Source organism: Euprymna scolopes, chromosome 1 (genome assembly GCF_053919585.1).
Source record: "Euprymna scolopes isolate OS-2025 chromosome 1, ASM5391958v1, whole genome shotgun sequence".
NCBI classification, from domain to species: Eukaryota; Metazoa; Mollusca; class Cephalopoda; order Sepiida; family Sepiolidae; genus Euprymna; species Euprymna scolopes.
The window spans coordinates 182,669,606-182,685,151 of record NC_136482.1 but is presented as its reverse complement, the minus strand read 5'-3'; the positions used below and the strand labels follow the sequence as shown (position 1 = coordinate 182,685,151).

The 15,546-nt window shown below is 31.9% G+C and overlaps 1 protein-coding gene across 2 annotated transcripts in view; it reads right to left on the bottom strand.

Moving 5' to 3' along the window:
- LOC145277953 (5-taurinomethyluridine-[tRNA] synthase subunit MTO1, mitochondrial-like) overlaps positions 1–15,546 on the bottom strand; it is a 442,192-nt gene that overhangs the window by 112,405 nt on the left and 314,241 nt on the right. The window lies entirely within an intron of this gene.

Here is a 15,546-nt window from a genome sequence, read left to right as displayed (position 1 = left end):
ATGACTTGGGTACCATCAACTAGAATCGAAACTAAAACATTTAGCTCTCCAGTGGTATTTGTTACCTTATGACCTAAAAACAGAAATAAAACCTTTTAAAAAAATTAAACGAGTCTGAACCCCTCATCTCCTTGTTATGAGACAATCACCAAAGTGTCCCCCAATAATTAATACTAGTGAGACATGTGGAAATTCCACAGCGGACTCTTTCATATGTAATATATTGATGTTGGCATTCTGTGGATGTTCAACATAAATGGAGATGCTCTGATATTATTGTAGCTTTTTTTGTTAAAGCTGCAAAAGTAATTTTCTAAGCTAGCAAGGACGCCCGGCATAGCCTGGTCATAAAATACGCTTAAATATGATATTTCAATTCATGCAGATTTCGTGTATATTATTATAGAGTCAATTTTCTATTGATTAAAGTCGTGATTTCAAAAATAAAAAAAAATATCCATATGACTTGGTTGCATCAGCTTGAATTGAAACCGAAACCAAAACTTATGAAGAATTCTTGGTAAAATTATTTATTACAAGAAATGGAAGTACATAACAATTAAACGACAGTCACTCGGAAGGAAAAAAAGATGTAAACGTAGTACACAAAATAGCACACACACACACTATTGTATTAATATATAGATTCTTAATATTATATGCACATACTTATTACAACCAATCATTTATACTGCATTCAGTAATTGAGTGATGTAGTTATTTATGTACAATAAAGGGAGGGAGTCTGACTCACACTGAAAATTAACTTACAAGTTACAACACATCACTGGAAAATAACTGACATAATAAAGCAACTGTTTGATTTGGTTTGGTTGTTTTGTTTTATGGCATATCAACCCTTTTCAGGTTATTTAATGCCGAATCTGGTGATTTTGAAGAATGATTTTTTAATATAGTATATTTGTTTTTTTGGTCATATTCTATTTAACCCATAGTTGGGACCCTAAAAGGTACTACCACTCCGGGTCAGAGTGGACCTGGGAACAATGGCAATTAAAGGGTGGCTCCACACTCCCTAAGGCCTGCAAGCTGGGGCCTCACCATCGGATATAGTTTAAGGTCATATCCAGGACCACAACTGTTTGAATTTATATTTATTTCACCCTGATTTCAGCCGTTAACACATGCAATTTATTAGGTCGGTAGAAAAAATTTTGTCAATTAAAAAATTTCATCTTGAAAATAAAAAAAATCTGTATTTTTAAAATCTTTATGCATAACAATAACGACCTTTGCTCTCTCACTAACTTGATTTGATCTGTCAACGAGCTTAAATGCCTCGTTTGTAAAATTCTTTAGGTTTTGATGTGATTTATGAATTTGACTCATGTTTAATTTTCTGTTGTGATGTTAACCTGAGGCCATCTAAATGGTTTTGTAATTCTCAATATAAGTGATAGTCCGAGGGAGCTAGGTCAAAAGAATAAGCAGGATGGGACAAGATTTCCCAATCAAATTCTTTTTAGAGATCTTTGGTCAGTAGTGCTGTGCTAGGATGAGCATTATCATGATGGAAGATGACTCCCTTTCTGTTGAGTAAAGGCCGTTTTTCAGGTCAACATGAGTAAGAATATAGCAGAAAAATATGAATGATGCTTTACTAATTTGAAAGAAAACATTAATAAATTAATCATGGTGGCATGTTTAAGTAATAATAATATGCATTAAAATAAATTACAATCGCTTAAAATGCCTCTTCTATTCATAAATTCAAGTGGTGTCTTGTCTGGTGCAGGCATTGACGGCTATGACTCTCCATCTATCTTTCTCCCTCAAGGCATTCATGAATTCATTGTTGCTCATTATTCACAACTCCAATTCATACTGTTTTCTCGAAAGTGTTTGATGTATTACCACAGCTTTTTTTGTTTTGCAGTTGTACAGACAGTAGGTTGCATTTTCTTTCTGTCCGAGCAGTGCCCATACTGAGCATTTGTTCTAACCATTGTAACCAAAGGGATTTTCTGCCCAGCATAATAAGATACAAAACCATGAACAGAATTATTCCTGATTGCTTGCGTATTACATCAATAACCTGCTTTCCATGGCCCCTCATGTTACCCTGACCGGGGGGGGGGGTGAAGAGGATACTCGACCTTGCCCAGGGGTCTCCCACAGAGGGAAGGAAGCGCCTTACTTTTCCTTTGACAGTAATGCTGTCCTGCTACTCTATACAGCGCCTAGTATTCCCAAATGGTCACCCATCTAGTATTAGCTGGGCTCATTGTTGCTTAACTTTGGTCATCTGGCAGGAACTGGTGTATCAACATGATTATGCTGTATTATTTCTTCTATAAGTTGGCAAAAACTTTTGTACCAACCTGACATATTTTGTATGTAAATATACAACACTAGCATTTCAGCCCGGTGTTGCCCGGGTGTTTGGAGGTGTATGTAGAGCAAAAAAAAAAAAAAAAAAAGAGGTCAATTTTTTAACCCCTATTATGATTTCTTAACAGTTCTTGTTTGGGGCTCAAATCAAGTTATTAAGTTAGATCCATGTCCAAGGAAACTATATCTAAAATTTAAAGTGTAATGTTTTTAGACCCAAAATTGTCGGAGGAGTTTCGTAGAGTTCTCAAAGCTCAAATCGTTGAACTTTGATCCCTTAACAGCCAAATTTCTGGCCGAAAACAGATTACAAAGATTTTCCCAAATCTCAGTACTCTGTATATCAAATTTAGAGTCTGTAGACTGAAAATTGACAGAGTTATTGCGTTGGAAAATGTACACACACACACACACACACACACACACGCACAGAGGCACATTCACTTTTATATATATACTAGCATGGGTGCCTGGCGTTGCCCGGGTATTTGGAGATGTATGTTGAGCAAAACAAAAAAAAAAAATGGTCCATTTTTTTTTTTACTTTGATCTATTATGACCCCTTAAAATTTATTGTTTTGGGCTCAAATTAAGTTATTAAGTTAGATCCATGTCCAATGAACCTATATCTAAAATTTCAAGGGTTTAGACCGAAAATTGTCGGAGGAGTTTGGTAGAGTTCTCAAAGGTCGAATCGTTGAACTTTGACCCCTTAATACCCAAATTTCTGGCCGAAAACCGATCACACCGATTTTCTCAAATCTCAGTACCCTGTATATCAAATTTCGAGTCTATAGACTTAAAATTGAAAGAGTTATTGCGTAGGGAAATGTATACACACAGACACACACACACACAGACACTTTCACTTTTATAGATATATAGATTACAATCATGAGGTGGGGGGATGTAATTTCTGCAAAATTGTAACTAAGGATCACATCATGCAAGTGTATGTAACTAAACATAGCTGAGATGTTAGCATTACTTGCTGTAGGTCATTACACTGTGTTACGGACAATTAACCAATCACAAATAGGTATTTCTGCTCCGATATGCATAATGCCGAACCGCTTGATACACGGCAAAAAGAGATGAAAAAAAAAGAAGAAAAAATAGAACCAGACATGAAACCAGTGAACCAGTCAACTCCTTCTTTTAAAGAACTCATTACCATAACTTACTGAAAAAAGTAAAATCAAGAATAACTCACAGAGAATAATAAGCCGTTATTTATCTTGATGTTCTAGAATATGTAGATTAATGGTTCCATAAAGTTGATAATATTGGTCTCTGCTTAAGCCTTGAGGTTAATGGACAAAAATACAACGTTTGTCTCGTAAATATAATTTCTTTCATTGATTAACATTCTATTTATTCTGCAGACAAATGCTAGTGTGATTGCAAGAATTTGGAGTGGATGGAATAAGTTCAGGAAACTTCTGCCATTACTAACCAACAGAGCGTTACTAATGTCAACCAAAGGGAAAAAAATCTATCAAGTATGTGTACGCAATGTAATGACATATGCAAGTGAGTCCTGGTTGAGGACATGTGTTGCATATAGAAAAAGTGAAATGAGAATGATACAATGGATGTGTAGTATAAGTCATAAAGATAGACTTGGGAATATTAAATCTGAACAGTATAGAAATGTGTGCAAAACAGGAGACTTCATTAGTATGGTCACATTGAAAGAATGGATGAGAGTTCTTGCGATGTAAATCAAATGTAAAAAAAATAAATAGTGGATATTGTTCATGCATCCCTTTGGAGAGTTTTATATATATATATATATATATATATATATATATATATATATATATATTCATTATTAATTAATAATTACTACGTGCTTAAAAGTAAGTTATCTATATACATGCATGTTTCAGAGTTTAATCTTCATCAGTATAGCTAGACTTTTATTGACAAGGATCGAACCTACAACGGCTCGATAAGTAGTCTGGCATGTTACCATGGGACCACCGGACCCTTGCCAATTTTATGTACGATTTTTATCACTTATAAATGTAAGATTGTTGAATTTTTAAAAAAATTTGTTATTTTTTTATTAGCGATTAATTTCTTCCCTTTTTTCCGCTCCCTATATATATAAAAATAAAAAAAAATTGTTTCTATGATTAAGGGAGGTAGTGTTTGATCAACATTGCTGGGGAGCTACGATTTAATAAATCGTTTTGTTTTAAAATCCCTGAAACAGTGTTTCATGGTAAACAACTGGTGATCCCTGAAATAACATTAGGACTATTGTGAATTCGAGAAAGCAAGTTAATACAGCGATTGTAGGTGATTAAATAGTTTTCTAACGAATGATAAAAAATATAAAAATTAAATAATGTTTTTTTCATATAGTTTTAAAGGTTAAAAAACTTCCAAGACTATATATATATATATATATATATATATATATATATATATATATATATATATATATATATATATATGGGAAAAAGAAAAGAAAAACCTATAGTATTAGAAAAATATCCACGTTTTGTCCCCATTTTCAGAGGACTTCTTCTGGATGAAACCATGATGAGCTGAAAAGATTTTGGTGTTACCTTTCGTTAAAGGGGATCATTTATAGTGTGTGGAAATAGTATGTTATTTTTATACATGCATTTATTTTTATATATACATTTATTTTTATATATACATTTATTTTTAGTTATTTATTTTCTTTTTAATTATTTCTTTATGTACAGGGGAAAAAGCGACTGAAAAAGTATGGGTCAACAATTTATAAGGTTCTAAATTTATGTTTTGTTGCTTGATTATTAATTTGCTGATGATGGAAGATAAATTATAGAAACCATTTTTCTATTTTATGATGTTAGAATCTAGAATAAGAACTGATTCGAGGAGTCTCCATCTGGTTTTACTAGGAGCAAATTTAATCATTTTTGTTTTTGTGAAAAGGAAAGAGTGATTCTGCTGTAATGTATGTGGGAAAAAACTGTATTTAGGGGACTGCCATTTCTTATATCTCCTTTGTGTTTGGCGAGTCTTTTTCTTAATTCGCATTGCGTTTCTCCTATGCATATTTGATGACAGCCATTACAGAGGATAGTGTATATGCTGGCATCGGAGCTAAACTTCAGAACTAATTTGCATTATTTTGATAATTCAGAAAACTTTTCTCATCTTAAGTGTCATTCTCACAACGTTTCGGATGATTTTTTTTTTTTTTACACAGTGATCACCACTTATCAAGGCCCGGAAGCCACTCAGGGATAAGGGTTATTGCAAGTACATTATGTTAGTGTGAGATTTGATGAAGTGTTTACTTAAGGGGGCGGTTCATTAGAAATTTGTTAACATTGGACTTGAAGACATCCAAGTTGTAGTCCGGTGGGAAGCAGGCAGACGGAACAGTTCCACAGGCGTGCAGTTCTAAACTCCAACCATCTACAGATGTATCTTGTTGAACTCAGGAATCTTTCTGTCGAACATGATAGAGTTTTGCAAAGGCAAAGAAAAAAAAAACTAATAACATCAAGGTTTGGTGTATTTTAGGTGAAGAAGCCAGTATTTTCAAACAGCCTGATCTGGTAGCACCAGGTCCATGCTGCTGGAGTTATAGTGCGGGCACACATAGACAGTTGCATATATAATCTTATCAGCAATGAGAGCTCTGTCGATCAAAACTGTTCTGCTACCAAATTTTAATGTTCCCTAAATTATTTTGAAAAAAAAAAAAAAGAAGGTATATGCCAATAAGATTTGTACGAGGACAACTGTTCGTAAAAGTTGTGTGAAGAACTTCAAAATGTTAATGTTATGACGATACAAAAGTATAATGCAAGAGGAGTAACTTTACTTCTTTGGGTAAAGTTGCCTCCTCTTGTCCGTAATCCTAGACTTTAAATTCTCGCAATTTCTAGTGAGATCAATAACCGGAAATAGAGACAGTGGAAGTAAAAACAGAGTGACTTTCAAAATGGCGAAATGAACATCATTCCCGTTTTGTTCCAGTTATACTTGGGCTTCTAACCTTTCATGTACTATGTTTGAATTGTTGTTACATGTGTGTGTCTCCATAATAAACGTATATCGTTATGTACCAGCGAGTGATTTTCTTATTTGTTCATGATCGTTCCATTCTTTCATCATGTGCTGCAAACATACCCATGTGAAGGCTGGACACCATGCGGTAAGATATTTTATGTTATATTGATCCTAACGCACCTCACGATAAAACAGTTAAATCAGAAAAATAGGTTCTTGTCCAGAATTACCCCAATATTAGAAATAAAGAAAAATCTTTATGATGTATGTACCCATGACTAAACAAAAATATCATCTTCTAAAAATCATATAAATTGACGAAATAGTTTTATTTTTAAATAAGAAAATCAAATTTTATGAGCAGGAAAAGGGTGGCTGTCTTGTCCGCCATTTTGAAAATAATCTAGAAAAAAACAAACCAAAATAAAATAAAACAAAAGGGAGATAACTCAATAATTCAAACTTGCATGATTTATGTTGTAATGCCCACAAATTCCCATAAACTTCTTAAAAAATGATTTTCTTTATAAAAATGAAACTACTTGATCAATTTACGTAATTTTTGGAATATTATCTTTTTGTTTCGTAACACAGGTATGTGTATCATACACATTTTTCTTTATTTTTGTTTTTAATATAGGGGTAATTCTGGGCAAGGACTGAAAAATATTTAAATATTAATAAAAATTAGGCAGATCTATTGCATGTGTTATTGGTTGTAGTCAGCTAACGTACTTCCTATCTTCCGTAGTAGCACTACCAGAAGCGGTGACAAGGCAAATCAGTCCCTTCACTTTTTTCTCTCACGCCTATATCTCTGCTTTTTATTACATCTTTTTTTTTATCTTTCTTGTTCTATTTAATAATCAATGAAAAGTTTTTTTCAGGGTTATTTTAATTAAGAATTATTGAAATTAGTTTTTTTTTGTTATTGAAAACACATTTTAAAATCTTTTAAAACTATTTTAGAAATATGCATTGGATACGGTTTCTTTCTGATGTTTGAAATTTTGCTATTTTGATCTCAATAATTTAATTTTTATACTTTCGTAAACATATATTTATTATATAAATTCAAATAAGAAACTTTTATTAAAAAATTAAAAAAAGAGTTTTTTATAATTTCATAAAACATATTTCTTATAAAATTTCAGATTAAATAAAAACTTAAAGAAAATTTTGTTATTAAAAGTGCAAATAAAGATTAATTGTGTTATTTTTATTTGTATAATTTTTGTTAATTTTTATTGTATATTTTTCAATAATGTCCTTTTCTTATATTGCTTCACAATAGAAATACTGAAGAACAATAAAAGTGAACGAACTGATTTGCTTTGTCACCGCTTCCGGTAATGCTATGCCGGAAGTTAAGAATGCCAAAATACAGTACGGGTCGGAAATGATGTATTGTAAACAATTCAGTAAACAGAAGTTGCTACCATGACCGGAAGTGGCATTCAAACTTTTTCTAATGGTAATACAGTGTTAACTAAGACACTAGATCCGGCTAGATTTGAGCTTGATCTAGCCGAAATAACATACATGTTTTATTTTTGGGAAATGTTTTTTACAATATTTTTAATCACAAAAATGACATAATAGAATATTATTTGGTTTTAAGATTTAGTTAGACCTAAATAGCAATATATCTGCCAAATCAGTATTTGATTCTGACTAGCCAGTCATTTTCGAAAATTATCACTTTATGTTCTTTGCCAAAAAATAATGAAATTCCAATTGATTCTACCAATTACACTATATCAGGTCTATCTGCTAGTATATAAGAGTTAAATTTTTAATACTGATTTAAATCTAGCCAAATGTATGAGAATTCTTTACCCACCACCCCTGACCAGGTCTATCTGCTAGTATATAACAGTTAAATTTTTAATACTGATTTAAATCTAGCCAAATGTATGAGAATTCTTTACCCCCCACCCCTGACCAATCCTACATAGTGACTTTATAAATTTTCAAAATATTTCGGAAAGTGGGGGAATTAGGAAATGGAAATGGGGTTAGCTGAAATTATTTTACTTTCTGCTGTTCACACATTTCCAAAGTTAAGAAAACACAGGCATTTTTCCAGGCAACACAGAAATTCATAAAATAAAATAAAAGTGCAGACAATTATGATTCCTGATGCTCTGCTGAGTTCTTGGCCTTCCCTCCTCTTTTTTTTTCTCCCTCCGTCTCTTCATCTTGTCTATGAGTGTTTATTTTGTTAGGAGTCCATAACTTCAACGATAACAGCCTCCCATTTTTATAAGATGGTCATTTGTTACTAACACGTATACAAAACCAAGAACACTGAGATTAACAAATGTTGGCTTTCTTTACTCTTACTGATCAAACAGTCCGTAAATAGATGGTAACATTTAATGCTAGTAAGACTAAGCTGCTCTCCTTTAACAATTACAAAAAGCCTCTCCAACCACTGATGTCCATGACATATAACACCCTATCTGAGAATTCTTCCTTCAAACTCCTCGGCTTAACATTCATGGGCAATATGAACTGGAACAAATATACTGAGGACATTGCGAAGGCTGCTGCAAAGGTGAGTTCCCTCTATCATGTTAAACGACTACTCACACCTGAGAGTATCCCGTACCTCTACAAGGCCATCATTCACTCATGCATGGAGTATTGTTGTCACATCTGGGCTGGTACATCTACCACTAGTCTTTCCCTCTTGGACAGGGTTAAAAAAAGAGTCTTCAATCTAATAGGTCCCACTTTCTCAACTAAGCTCCAAACCCTGTTGCCCTTGTGCCCTTGACAACCCCGCTTAGCAACAAAATCACACCCCTTCACTGTTGAGGTCCCTAAATGCCAGAAAGTTTTCTACTCTAATAAGTTTCTTCCCCTGAACAACTAGACTTTAGAATTCCCTTCCTGCTTCCCTGACTGTACTGATATGCAGAAGTTTAAATGTAACGTAAATCAACATCTTGTTAACCTTTCCTAGGCATGGTTACAAATAGTTGCCGCTTATGTCCAAGTGATGATATGCCTTGTTAGGGGTGAATGTAAGTAAAAAAAAAAAAGAAAAAAGGTCTGACATTATTCTTAAGAAGTCATTTACGGTTTTTAGCCAAAATAACAAATATAAAACAAAAAATGGTCACCAAAGCCAAATTATCGGCACAAAGACAACCCCTTATCTGAAGGAATGATAGAATTTAAATTACCTACAAGACACCATCCTCGTCTTTGGTCGCTCTTTAGAAGTGTTAGTCAGAACTTGACATGAGGATATTTTATCCTACAAGTAAAGCTGACCAAATATATTAAAATTGACATCTTATTCTAAGCCCAAATAAGATGCCCTCAACACAGCTATACACTGACTTATATGAGGAATGGTACACCTTCTCTTAGTGATACTCAACCAGACTAGATGAATTCTTATTTTGGAATCCAGTAAAACCAAGAGACTACAAGTAAGATGCATTATAATTCAGTTAACTGGTCAATTCTTTTCACACACACATTCACATATATACTTCGGTCAATGTGGAGAGAACTTGAATGCCTACTGGACAGAACTTGAATGTCTACTAGATACTGTCCTTGAGTGTCTAAAGTTTCTCTGTACAGGGATTTCTTATGACAAACTGGCATAAGAGTACTTCCCCCTACAAGTAAATCATCACTAAATATTCAAAATAATATTATTCGAAGCCCAAATAAAATTCTTTCGGTATTGGTTAATTTTAAATGATATATATATATATATATATATATATATATATATATATATATATATATATATATATATATATATACACATATTTAAACAATTTCATTATTTCAGCTGTTTTGTAAACTTTCCAATCGGATTATATGCATCGTCACGCTGGACTTATTTCGGAATACATTCCATCTAAAGAACTATTTTGCATTCAAGCCAAAATATTATGCGCAGTTTGTTTTTATATTAGTTTTTTACATGTCCAATATTTTTTCATTTTTTTATTTGGCAACTTATAACTACAATAAATTGCGGTTTCACTTAATGCCTTAACTAGCAAATTCTAGCATTGTTACAAATATAATTTGCTGATTTCTTTATGTCCTCTGATGAGAAGAATAATAAGAATAGCATTTTTTGAAACTCTGCAGAATAAGGACTTTGTAAATTGGTTTTTGGCGTATTCATTCGAACAATAAATTTTGATTGTAAAGTTCAACTTACAGTTTTAAATTTCTTTCTCCTATATATATATATATATATATATATATATATATATATATATATATATATATATATATAGTTATGAGATCAGAGCAAAATTGGTACCATCCAAAAATCCAGGCATAATCAGAGGCTAAAGAGAATCCGATAAAGGAGGCCAATAATAAACCCCCTTTGTTTGATTTGAACCCAACAATACTTATATATTGTATGATTTGAACCCAACAATACTTATATATTGTAGGATTTGAACCCAACAATACTTATATATTGTAGGGTTCAAATCTAACGAAATTGGTCTCCTTTATCAGCCTCTGTTTATGTTTGCCTCTCTGGATTTTTCAGCCTGCATCAATTTTGCTCTGATGATTATATATATATATATATATATATATATATATATATATATATATATATAATGTCTGCATGTGTGTGTTTGTGTGTGTGTCTGGTTACGAATAGGCTCCTATATGGTTGACTATTTTAAAAAACTGATCACATATAATGATCGAAGATGTATCGAGACACAGAAATGGGTATCTTTGATCTGGCAGAATGGTAGTTCATTAAAATTGTGGGGTCTGCGTTCGCACCTGGTCCACAAAGTATGGAAATAAAAAATAAAATAAAAAAAAGTTTACAAGTGTTTTTGATATAGATGTACATAAGAATACTTTGATAAGTATGTTTTAACTTAAATAGGGATGGTATAATAAAATTGTGGGGTCTGCGTTCGCACCTGGCCTCTATAGAATGGAAATAGGCACAAACTTTAATAAAGACTTTTCATATCTATCTGTATACTTTGATAACTATGTTTCAGTTTGAAGAAATATGGTATAATAAAATTATGAAGTGTTCGATCGCACCTGACCTCCATAGAATGGAAATATGTCAGAAAGTTTAACAAGGTTTTTGAATATAGATCCACAGAATATTGTGATAAGTGTTTCAGTGTGAACAGGTATGGTATAATAAATTATGGGGTTTATCTATTTTATTTTTACTTTCATCATATTTTGCTTTGGTTTTAATACCCCCAAATTCGAAGCTATCTCTTTGCAACCCTTCTTTTTCATAACCTATCATACTTTCATAAATCAGAGTCCATTTTCTGTAGGCTGTTTTTGAACCCAGTCAACGACAGGTACTTTTGCTAGTATATATATATATATATATATATATATATATATATATATACAAGTCACTCGGTATTTCCCAATCATAAAATTTGCATAAATATTATATTTTAATTCATACAGAAACTAAGACATGTGCATGCACATACTATGTTTTTTTTACAGAATTCACTTTTTGTAAGTGAAAAAAAAAAGAAAGAAACTCGAGCTGAGATCAAGACTAAAACCTACAGACTGTGAGTCTAGTACGATAACTATTAGACCAGTTTGACACGTTCTTTAAAAAGTGTTTTAAACTTTTCTTTTTAATATATAAGGAATCTGTCATATGGACAATTCACGCATGAGCATTCGTGAAACAGCAAACAGATAAAAATCCAATGAGTCCCCATGTACCAATTTTACAATTTTGATCGCCTTAGCAGACCTTTTATCCGGATGAAAACCAATTAAAAAGTTTTCCAGATGTCTGAATACTCTATATACCAAATTTCAAATCTGCTGATCAAAAATTCATTGAGTATATAGGTTAGAATTATCCGCACACACACACAAATCCTCACTTTTACATATATATATATATATATATATATATATATATATATATATATATATATATATATATATATACTAGCAGACCGCCTGGCATTGCCCAGTCGTAAAATACACTTAAATATGATATTTTGATTAATGCAGATTTCATGTTTATTATCATATTATATTGGACCCAATATATAGTGATGATTTAAAAAGTTTTTAAAAAATGACTTGTGCGCTACCACTGAGAATCGAAACCAAAACGTTTAGCTTATGATTTACTTTTTCCTTTGACGTTAATGACTGTACTATGAAGACATGTTCACTGCAAAGCTAAAAAATTAAAACATGAATCAATAGCTATTACGTCACACATGCATATTCATAATGCCGTTGTTCGACCTTCACCTAGCAAATTCCATTTTTTAAACTTTTCACACTTTTGCACCGATTTTCCTAAATATAAAGTTTTGCATACATTTGAATACCCTATATGTGAAGTTTCTTGTCTGTAGACCAAAAATTCACGGAGGAGTTTGGTAGGCAAAATTTTTTTATACAAAAATATATACGCATACTTAAATATATATATAGAAAGAGGTTTGTGTTTACTATAAGCTTTTTACGCAAATATTACACAAGTATAAATCATGTAGAATATCTGCATGAATATAATTACACGTAATACTTAACTAAAAATGATCATCCCATAAGAAAACCGAAAAACTAATAGGGAATTAATTAAAATGCATGTTTAAAATAACATGCAACTTAGCTAGATCTTTTGCAGGTAAATGCAATTCAACGACCCATATATAACAAAGTTGTATTTTCATTTTAAATAAATAGAAACAAGGGTTTTAATATGCATATCAATACAAACACACACAAAAAAATTATAGGCGTATATATATATTACAATTGAACATAGCTTTTCCAATTCAAGATCTTTTAAATTTTTATTTTCAATAAAAATTTATCTTTGTATTTTATGTCCAATAATGTAGAAATAATCTAAGCTGAATGTTACAAATGTCTTTTTGTGCGTCACTTATTTTGTTAGATAAAAAATAAGTTTAAAAAGTAAAGCATTATTCATTAGTCTCGCTCTCCTAAGTTCATTCTCCCCGATAAAACCTTGAAAAACATTTAGTGAACAAAGTATAAAGTTTTATTTGTCTTATTAAACAGACGATCGCAACCACTCATGAAATGTGTTGAAAAGAAACTGTCATATGAGGCCATAAAGACTAGCACATGTAAACATGCGAATGTATGTAGAAAGACTTTGTTTTATTTGGTCTATTGATCGCTCGTAGATGAAAACATAACATGCTGGTCTCTTTGGGCATGCTTATTTTTTCCTCCATTTTTTTTTTTCTTTTGCTTACTCAGCAAATTTGACGTATCATATGATAAACAAAATGTGATGGACATGCGTGGAAGCACTCTAAAACTGTGTGTACGTGCTCTCACTGGACACCCCTTGTAGTACAAGGATGCGCTCGTCCCAGCAGCAATACAAGGATGACACTTGAGTCATTCGTAAGTGACTCCATAGGTCGTTCTTAGTTTGTCATTTGAGCTGGTATTGGTGTAACAATTTTTGACGTTCAACTATAATATATATATATATATATATATATATATATATATATATATATATATATATATATATATGTGTGTTTAAAGAAAAAATAGAAAAAACCGAATGAAATTATTAAAAAATCAACGTTTCGTCCTTGTCTCAGAGGACATCTTCAGGATAATTGAAATAAAAATGTGATAAAAGAAAAAGTCATAGATCGTGCGAAAAAGTCATAGACTTTTTCTTTTATCACATTTTTATTTCAATTATCCTGAAGATGTCCTCTGAGACAAGGACGAAACGTTGATTTTTTAATAATTTCATTCGGTTTTTTCTATTTTTTCTTTAAACATAACGTCAACCACCGCTGGTACATTTTTTCATTCCTTATACATATATATATATATATATATATATATATTATAGTTGAACGTCAAAAACGATATTATTTTTGCACCAACCTAATAGTTGTCCGAATTGAGTTTATTAAGTTCGTATATTGGTGTTACTGGTTGAGTCTGTATCAGTGTTCTTGCACAAGTTCATATAGGCGTTTCCAGTCGAGTCTGTGTCAACATTATTGCTAGCGTCTTTATTGGCGTTGCACTGCAGTTGAGTACGAGTTGGCAAACGTTTCGCATCAAGATTTCTCTTATGTTTTCTTTTCTTCCTTTTTTTCTTTTGAGACACCAAATGGTCTTGAATAATAAAAATGACTATTCTATACAATTATCAAGAATAAATATTTTTCTTATGACCGTAATTGAACCCCATGTTAATTTCTTCTAAACAATAAATATTTTGATGTATTCAAATATTGTGTGAATTTAAAAACTACATACCGCTAAAACATTTTCAGCAAAGTATTTCTATAAATAAGACTGTATTTGTAAATCATGAGTATTCTAAAAGAAATTTGCAAATTGCATGAAAAATGAAGAAATTATTAAACATGAAAATGCAGTCTATTTACTTTTCTTTGGTCAAATGCCAAGGGGGAAAAATAAGAAAGTAAAGAAAAATTAAAAAAGGGTAAGAAAAGAAAAGAAAAAGAAAAAAAAAAGAAAAGAAAAAGAAAACAGAAAAAGAAAAGAAAAAGAAAAAAGAAGAAAAAAAGAAGTCTCGGAAGCAATGAAGGTAATTATTAATGACGCACACCAAACACAAAAGAACAGAGTTTCCTGGGTGGCTTTTTAGTATTAACGAGTAATTTGAATCCTAAGGGGCTCTAACAAAACTGGATTACAGGAATCAAATATCAAGTTTCAATTAGCCAAAAACTCATTTCTGGTGGGATTAAAAATAAATATACTTCATACATTTACAGATTAAAAATTGACTGAGGGATAGAAAACTGTAAAAGTGGGGGGGGGGGGGGGGGGCTTTGAAATAGACAGTTTAGTGATAAAACTGATGCAAGACACAAAGCTAGTCTGCAGGGGTTGGTATGGAGCTTCGTTCCCCCACGGCTACCTGAATAAGCCAAACAGGTTATGATTTCATTTTTTTTTTTTTTTTTACATTTAACTCACTATTAAATATAGTTGCTACTGATGGGAATACACACACACACACAAAAAAAAATATTGCCATGTTGTAACTTTAAACACTTATGTCTATATAAATTGATTCATCCAGCCATATTGTATTATCTTCATCTCTAGTGCAGCATCAATTTCATCCAGCTGTCTTCTTGATTTAGT